At 51.9% G+C, this 8,650-nt stretch overlaps 1 non-coding gene across 1 annotated transcript; it reads left to right on the top strand.

Moving 5' to 3' along the window:
• Nucleotides 1-3,346: 3,346 nt before the first annotated feature.
• Nucleotides 3,347-3,420, top strand: Trnak-uuu (transfer RNA lysine (anticodon UUU)). Its single transcript has one exon. It is a non-coding gene; the product is annotated as a tRNA-Lys (tRNA).
• Nucleotides 3,421-8,650: the final 5,230 nt, after the last annotated feature.

Genomic DNA, 8,650 nt, shown 5'->3' with positions numbered 1-8,650 from the left:
TGGCACTCAGCGAATATCGTGACTTGATCTCACTGGCGAGGGCATGTCGTCTGAAGTGTGCACTGGCGGCCATCGACTTTAGTCAAGCTTTCGACCGAGTGGACCACAACTATTTGGAAACGGTCCTCCAACATATGCGGTACCCACAGCCATTCGTCAATGTCGTCATGCGACTACTAAGTGGCGCGACGTCCAAGGTGATCGTCAACGGCCGACCTTCGCAGCCCCTCACCATTTCTCGATCGATACGCCAAGGCTGCCCTCTGTCCGCTTTACTTTACGCTGTGGCCATGGAACCTCTCCTCTGCGGCCTGCGCCAACGACTAACGGGTATGACGTTACGAGGCCACACTTTCCGATGTAAAGCGTACGCTGACGACCTGGTAATTGTCATCCGCAACGGTGACGACACCGCTAGCGCACTAACTTGGATAGCGAAATATCGCATGGCCACTGGTAGTCGTATCAACGTCGCAAAATCTGTGGCGATGAACATCGGGGTCTGATTGTCTGAGAACAGTGTCACCCCCTTGCAGCTCAGTGATAGTTTGAAATGTCTCGGCATTGATTTTACAGACGATATACGACGGACCGCTGCTCACAACTTTCGACGGCATTTACGAAATGTTCGGACTGGAATTGCCAACAACCGCCTACGAGCCCTGGATATCGTCCAACGGTCCCAGTATGTCAACACACATTTAGCGCCACGCATTCCGCACTACGCCCAGATATTACCTATACCGGTGATGTTAGCTCGCCGTATACTTGCGGCTTTTGGGTCCTTCGTGAGTTCTGGAATGCTTTTCAAGATCAAATGTGAGACTCTCACCCTTCCCCCGGATCAGGGACGGCTTGGCCTTTATCACGTTTATGACTGAGCGGTCGCCCTATTTGTGAGCACATTAGTCAAACTATGGCACCGCCGTCCGGACAGTCTGACCAGTTTGTTAATAGAAGAACTAGCACCGCCCTCCCTGTTGCCGCCTGTGCCGATACACCACGTCCCCTCTTCGTTCTTCTACATCGGTGTCTTTTTCCTCGAACTCAGCCTTACCAGCGACTCAACTGGCGTCGGAAAAGACGGTTTATAGGGTCCTGCAACGTGGACGACCCGACAACGTAGTGGAGAGGAAGCACCCGAACGTCAACTAGCGGGTAGTGTGGATGACAATTCACCACGTAACACTAGACACTGACGTAACGGCGATGTGGTACATCACTGTCAACGGTAAGCAGGTGATCAGATCAAGTCTACATGCGATCCACATGGTAGACTCACCCACGTGCACGAGCTGTGGCGTTCAAGACAACGATGAACACCGTCTTAGCTGTGGCGAGTCTAAAGCAGTGTGGACCTTAGTGAGGCAAATATCAGCATACTTCCTTCGGGTAACGATTAATCATATCGACCCCAAGACTATCTTATACCCGGATGAAACGTATTACCCACGGACTAAAACTAATGCAATGACGTGGCTTCGTGGACATGCAGTGCATTATTTGTTTCAAGACGGCACTAAGGAGACTTTAGACTTTTGTAACTATTTGCAGGAACGACATTGCAAGATCCTCCGTAACCCAAAGTATCGACAATATTTTTCCAATTTTTTGTGGAGTGCGTTCCACGACCCTCCACGTAGCTGGAACGTCACGGGTAAGAGAAGCTAAAATTACAATACGATAATAGAACACTACACGGTACAACGTGGGATGTACTTTCATCATTACGAGAAGTCATACCTGGATAATACAGCAGATGGAGAGTTTCGTTGTGAACACTCACACTCTGTAGCAGTATTTGTCCCATTTCCTCTTTTTGTCCCCGGTGCGAAAAGGTCTTCGCAGTTTTAGTTATCCCATCCGGTGCAAGATGTAGCACTGGTTAATGGTGGTATGGATTCCACCCTTCAGTTTTGTTTCATGGTTTCCTTTGCCCCGCACTTTGCTCTCTTTCTTTATGCCTTTTTCTACAAGTATTAGCATGGTTTTAGTTACGTACGTCCCCAACTCGACGCAAGGAGTGCACTTACTAGTTTTATGTTCCTCACTGTTAAAAAAAAATTAAAAATAAATAAATGAATAAATAAAAATAAATCACAATAATACACCAACTGTATCCTTTGTACCACATCACATCCCCAGGATGGGAGGGGGCAGACATCGGGGACAGGCCTTGGTTCGCGACCCCTCCCCACCTTGCCTCCGCCAGCCCCCTCCCTGCTCCATCAAAAATAAATAAATAAATAAATAAATAAATAAAAATAAAAAAAATAAAAAAAATAAAATGGATAAGGCGTCGGACTTCTGATCCGAAGATTGCAGGTTCGAATCCTGTCACGGTCGTGTTTTTTCAGTTCTGAAAAAGAAACATACCGTATTAGCGTAGCAATTGAGCAGTACGAAACCGTCTGAATGTTGCTGTTGACCATTTCCTGCTTGGAGATGCTCTTGAGCTTGAAACACACGCAACAAGACCGGTGTTAACTAGCGAAATGGTCTCGACAGCACGGTAGCGCAGCGTGTTCGGTCAGAGTGTTAGCTGTCCTCTGCAATTAAAAAAAAAAAAAAAAAAAAAAAAAAAAAAAAAAAAAAAACTGAGTTAATAGATCAACGACAAACTGAAACGGACGTCTTACGACGTCTACCACGAGCAGATAAAACGAACAATATGAGATTTTTGCCGGCACGGTAGCTCAGCGTGTTCGGTCAGAGGGTTACGTACCCTCTGTCATAAAAAAAAACTGGGTTGATCGATCATCAATGAACTTCATCGGATGTCTTACATCGTCCGCCCCGAGCAGATACAACGGAGAAAAGCGCACAAAATGAGATTTAAAAAAAATGGATAAGTCAGCGGACTTCGGATCCGAAGATTGAAGGTTCGAATCCTGTCACGGTCGTGTTCTTCCAGTTCTGAAAAAGAAACATACCGTTTTAGTGTAGAAATTGAGCAGTACGAAACCGTCTGAATATTGCTGTTGACCATGTCCTGCTTGGAGATGCTCTTGAGCTCGAACCACACACAACAAGACCGGTGTTAACTGGCGAAATGGTCGGCAGAGTGCCGTCGCCGCGTGTTTTGACTGGCACTTGCACATCTAAAACAACGTCGGAAAGTAACTCGTTCGGCTTTTGAGACACATCAAGTATGTGTGTTAATTTTGACGCCACTAGCTCTGCAGGTTATCATGCAATTCCTTTACCTCTCAGAAATGATTATGAAATAAAAGTGAAGTACGTGACGTTAGGAAAACATTAGGCAGCATAGAGTGATTCTGTATGGGACCACCCAACCCAAACAAGTACTGTGTGACGTGCTACCCGGCACGTATTTACCGAGGCAGCCCGGCTAGCTCAGTCGGTAGAGCATGATACTTTTAATCCCAGTGTCGTGGGTTCGAGCCCCACGCTGGGACAAACGGAATTTTGTTCCGCTGCAGATGTAAATTACCGTTTTTCTGATTAACGTGATGTCATGGAAATAGCAACTTTAAACTTTTCCTAGGTCTCCGTCAGTCGCAAGAAAACTGTATTTGAATGTTAAGGTGATTTTGTAGACATGTGTGAAAGACATGTTCTGAAATGCAAGTGTTGTTGTTTGGGGAGCACATCGGCTACGTGTCAGATGTGTAGCAAAGCAGTAATGGGTCGCCATAGCTGCAAATATTACACGGTAATATGAAGTGTTGTCAGCTGAAGACTGATGATCCAGACGATCGTAAGGACGAAGTACGCAAAAGTACCGCTGGGCCGCGCCTCTTTAGCTCAGTGGCAGAAATTCTGATCTAGTAAACCAGGGGTCGTGAGTTCTCATCCTCACAGGATGCATGCGAATCTTGGAAATCAGTTGCGCGTCGTTGCCGTATAGCAAACAGTATCTGGGATGACGAACAATTAGCGACAGGCGTTTTATTAAGAATTACTCTCAGATGTAATTAAGGCGAATGGCGCAGAGAAAGCAGTTGCCAAAGCCGTACAGCCACACTCTCTCTCCGGTGGTATTCCGCAAGGTTACCGCCCTTCGGCTGTGACATTGCAGCACTTATCGAAGCGTTAGTTTTGGGGGTGGCAGCCAGCCAGCCACAGCCAGCCAGCCAGCCAGCGGTACAGCCGAACAGCCCAGCAGCAGCAGCTGGCCCCGACCGGCATCAGCCGTCCAGCCTGTAGCAGCCAGCCACCCCTCCTGCAGCAGCGGTCCAGCGAGCCAGCCCGCCCTCCAGCAGCGGCAGCAGCAGCAGCAGCAGCCGCATCCGCGGCAGCGGCGCCAGCTGTGGCATTCCTGCCAGTCGGCGTCAGCTTCTGCTTCCGCGCCAACAGCGTGGGACTCTGGTCGTCGTCCGTCTTCGTCTTCGTCCGTCTTCGTCTGTCCCCAGTTTTCTTCTTCTTCTTCCTCTTTCCTTTTGTCCTGTGTATCCTTGTCATCATGTCAGCCCCCACTACCACTTCGACCACTGCTACCACAGCCATAGTCTACACGTCCCCCTCTGCCGCCACCACCACCATTACATGCTGTGCCCAGTCACACCCCCCTCTTACCATCCCTCCTCTTCTCATTCTCCCTTCGCCTTCGCTCTTTGTCGCCCCCTCTCCAGTTTATTCCTCCCGCTGCTCTCCCTCTGATCCTTTCCCCCCACTCCCCCAGCCTGTTACTGCAGCTCCAGCTAGGGTGGTGGCCCGTCGGGCCACTACCCACGCCCAACTCTCCCCATCGCCTTCGCCGTCACCGCCACCGCCGTCGCCTTCACCGTCACCATCTCCGGCGCTGTCTGCTGCTTCCACTCCGGGAACTGCCCGTTCCCGCCACCTCCCTATAGCTCCCATCCCTCATGTCACCACCCACCCTTCTGCCGCCGTTAAACGCCCTAGTGGCACCGCCACCTCTTCTGCTCCCAAAAAGGCCCCGCCCCGTACTCCTTCCCCCTCCCAGGATGCCATGGATGTCGCCCCACCTGCCCCTGCTCCATCCGCTTCCTCCTCCTCCTCCCCCCATTCTTTATACGAATACCTGCTCTGCCGACCGGATCCTTCCCTTCTCGAGGCCCGGAATCTCTCCCTCCTCCTCTGTCAACACGTCCCTGGTGCCCCTGTCTCTCTCCTCACTCCCAGACGGGATTCCGTTCTCATCTTCTCCCCCAGCCCTACCCTCCATACTGACATGCTCTCCCGCCTCCCCATCACCCGTCTTTGCCCCAACGCTTCCCTTATCCCTGCTCCTTCTCTATCTCCCACCCGCCAACCCCAACCCCCGCATCGCCCGCCGACCCTCACCGCTGTGATCACTCGGCTCAGTCCGACGATCACGGAGGAGGAGGTGTTAGCGGAGCTCAAGGCGCATCCCACACTGGAGGTGCGGGCGGTCCGCCGCATTTTCAACCAGTCTGGCCCCACCCACCTTATGTGGGTTTTCTCCGAGTACGCCCCCTCCATTGACTGTCTATTGAAGGATGGTGCTCTCCTGTTCCACCAGCGCTATAAGGTCGACCCCTCCCGTTCTCCTCAATCCCTGCGCTGCCAGAGGTGTCTGCACTATAATGCACACCCAACAGCTGAGTGACGTGAGGCCCCCACCTGCCAACATTGTAAACAAACGCACTTCCTCCGGCAGTGCCCTAACCTACAATCCCCTCCCTTCTGCAATACCTGAAATCTCCCCCATCCCACCTACTCCCGAAAGTGTAAAGCCCGACCCCTTCCGACCACTCCATCCCCCAGGGGCTCAGCATTCACTTGCTGAGTACGGGCTTGGCGACCCCGGGGTCCTGAGCAGGGGACTGGTCTGCGCCGCCAGTGTCCTGTCACCGTAACCCCTGAACATGCTTCAGCGACCACCGTACGGCGCGGCGGTGAAATGTTGTGTGCTGCGGGGAATGGTAATCTTGGCTTGACCGCCTGGATTGCGAGGAAGGCCAACCTCTATAAAAAACCCTCAATCTTTCGGTGTGCTCCGCGCCTAGAAGATGCATGGCTGTTGGGGTGGAACAGTCGCAAGCGGGCAACCTCTGGGGCACCTGCCGCACCCCAGTTGTATAAGGCTTACTCAGGCACGCGGGGCTCTGTCTAAGCGGACTTTTAGTTCCCTAGCTGCTCGTGGGACCGCAATGGACCCTTCGACCTCTACATTTCCCCCTACCAGTGGCTTGGGTGGGCCGCTGGTAGGAAAACACACCCAATCGAAAAAGCGGCTACGCGCTGCGAGTCCTCCAGCGCCTGGTGTTGCTAGAGATTTAACAGAATGTAGTAACGGAGCACATGCTGATAATCAGAATGTGTTTTTGATTATTAAAAGGAAGGAGGGTAGCTTTGAGAGGGTTTCTCCCTTTTACATCCACAAGGGTCTTGAGGGAATTGCAGGAACACTGAAATCTGTAAAGCGACTGCGCAATGGGACTCTGTTAGTTGAAACTTCTAGTTCCCGTCAAGTCGCTGCCCTTCGGAAAGCAAATTGTCTAGGAGAGTACGCTGTCGAGACCGAGCTCCACTCCACTTTGAATTATAGTAAGGGTGTTGTGACGTGTAGAGACTTGGTGGATATCCCCATAGACGTGCTAAAATCTGAGTGGGCTGACGAAGGAATTGTTGACGTGCAGCACATTATGAAACGAGTCAATGGGGACCTCGTCAAATCTGACACGTTTATTCTCACATTCAGTTGCCCGAGACTCCCGGAGCATGTTAAAGCGGGGTTCTTACGTTTGCCCGTACAGCCATATTTCCCCAACCCAATGCGCTGTTTTAAATGTCAGCGCTTTGGGCATACTACGTTGGGGTGCAATGGGATAGCCACGTGTGGTAAATGAGGTCAGCCTGCCCATGACGGAGCCGATTGTTCATCGCCTGTGAAGTGCGTGAATTGCTCTGGGAGTCACCCTGTCTGGAGCCGGATCTGCCCCATCTATCTCGAAGAGCGGAAGGTACAGGAGATTAAAACATCTAAGCGCATCCCCTATGGTGAGGCCAAGAAGATCTTTAAGGCCATGCAACCTCCTGTGTTTTCAACATCTTTCGCTTCCGCTCTCAAAAAACCGGTACAACTGGCCACTGTTGCTACACAAACGGAGGTTGCTAGTGTTAGCACTAAAACCTGCGCTTGCCAGTGCACTTGTGCTGCTGCGGTTGTTTTGCAATCTGCGGATCTCCCCGCTACATTGGACAAGGCCGTGGTTGCTGACATTGAGGTACTTCCAGCCTCCCCCCATATGGCGCCTTCTGCCCAGGCGAGTCAACCTCCAACTGTTGACAAGGCTCTGCATTCCAAGCCCCCCAAGACAAAGCCTCAGAAGATGAAGGTTCTGCCACCTGAGGAGACTAGTCAGCGTCGGTCCGATGACGAGGCCATCGTACTGTCTGACATCTCCCGTAGGTCGTCATCAGAGCTTATGGACATTGATGTCGACCGGGGGCGATCTTCTCGCCCCAGGAATAAATCTCCGGCCAGTACGGTCTCTCCTCCAAAGCACAGAGGCAGGGTGAAAGTTCAGCCACCCTGATCACTGGCTCCCATATTACAGTGGAACCTGAATGGGTTCAGGACGCATGTGGCCGAATTACAACTCCTTATACGAGAGTTCCCCTTGTGCTTATGTCTCCAAGAGACACATTTTCGGGCCACTGATTCTCCTTCTTTACGGGGCTATACCGTATATCGAAAAGATGATCTGATGAGGCAAAGGGCAAAGGGTGGTGTTGCGGTGTTTGTCCGTGATGTGCACCCCTCATCTGAGCTCCCTCTCGTCACCGACTTGCAAGCAGTTGCAGTTGACATTCTTATGGGTCGGAGGCTCACAGTCTGTTCTGTTTATTTACCACCTCCGGATGCGATAGACTCTGAGGCTCTCACGGACCTTATTAGCCAACTCCCTCGCCCATTTCTTTTTCTGGGGGACTTCAACGCTCATAATGTCTTATGGGGCTCTCCGACTACTTGCCCCAGGGGTCGCATTCTGGAAAGCGTCATGATGTCTGAAGAACTGTGCCTCCTCAACTCTGGTGCTCCCACTCATTTCTGTACTGCTTCTGGATCGTCATCGGGTATTGACCTTTCCTTTTGCTCTCCAGCACTCGCGGATTCTGCTCTGTGGGAGGCTGCAGCTGACCTCCATTCTAGTGACCACTTCCCCCTCTGGATTCGCCTCCTGGATGAGGCTGTGGCATTACCAGTGCCGTCCCGGTGGCACCTTTGCAGAGCTGACTGGACACTTTTCAGTTAACTGGCTGTTTTGGAACACCGTGCCAGCGTCCACGAATGGGTAGACCATGTTGCAGCCGTGATCTCTCATGCTGCTGAATTGTCAATCCCACGGTCATCCGGTCATCCCAAGAGGCGTCCTGTCCCTTGGTGGACCACTGAGTGCCACTCAGCCATCCGCGCCCGCCGTGCACCACTGCGCCGCTTCAAGTGCCGTCCCTCAGCTGACAATCTTGCGGCCTTTCGGGTGGCAAGGGCCAGGACGCGGCGAGTGATTAAAGAGAGCAAACGACGGTCATGGCAATCGTTCTTGAATTCCATCTCTCGCTCCACTAGTTCTACGAAAGTATGGGAAGCCATCAGGAGGATTTCTGGGAAACTCAGCCAGCTACCTGTCACGGCATTGTTGCATCAGGGATGTCTCCTCACGGCGCCGAGAGACATTGCCCAGACACTGGCCAT

Source organism: Schistocerca gregaria, chromosome 1 (genome assembly GCF_023897955.1).
Source record: "Schistocerca gregaria isolate iqSchGreg1 chromosome 1, iqSchGreg1.2, whole genome shotgun sequence".
NCBI lineage: Eukaryota > Metazoa > Arthropoda > Insecta > Orthoptera > Acrididae > Schistocerca > Schistocerca gregaria.
Note: the sequence above shows the minus strand (reverse complement) of the source record. Positions and strands in the feature narration are given on the sequence as shown.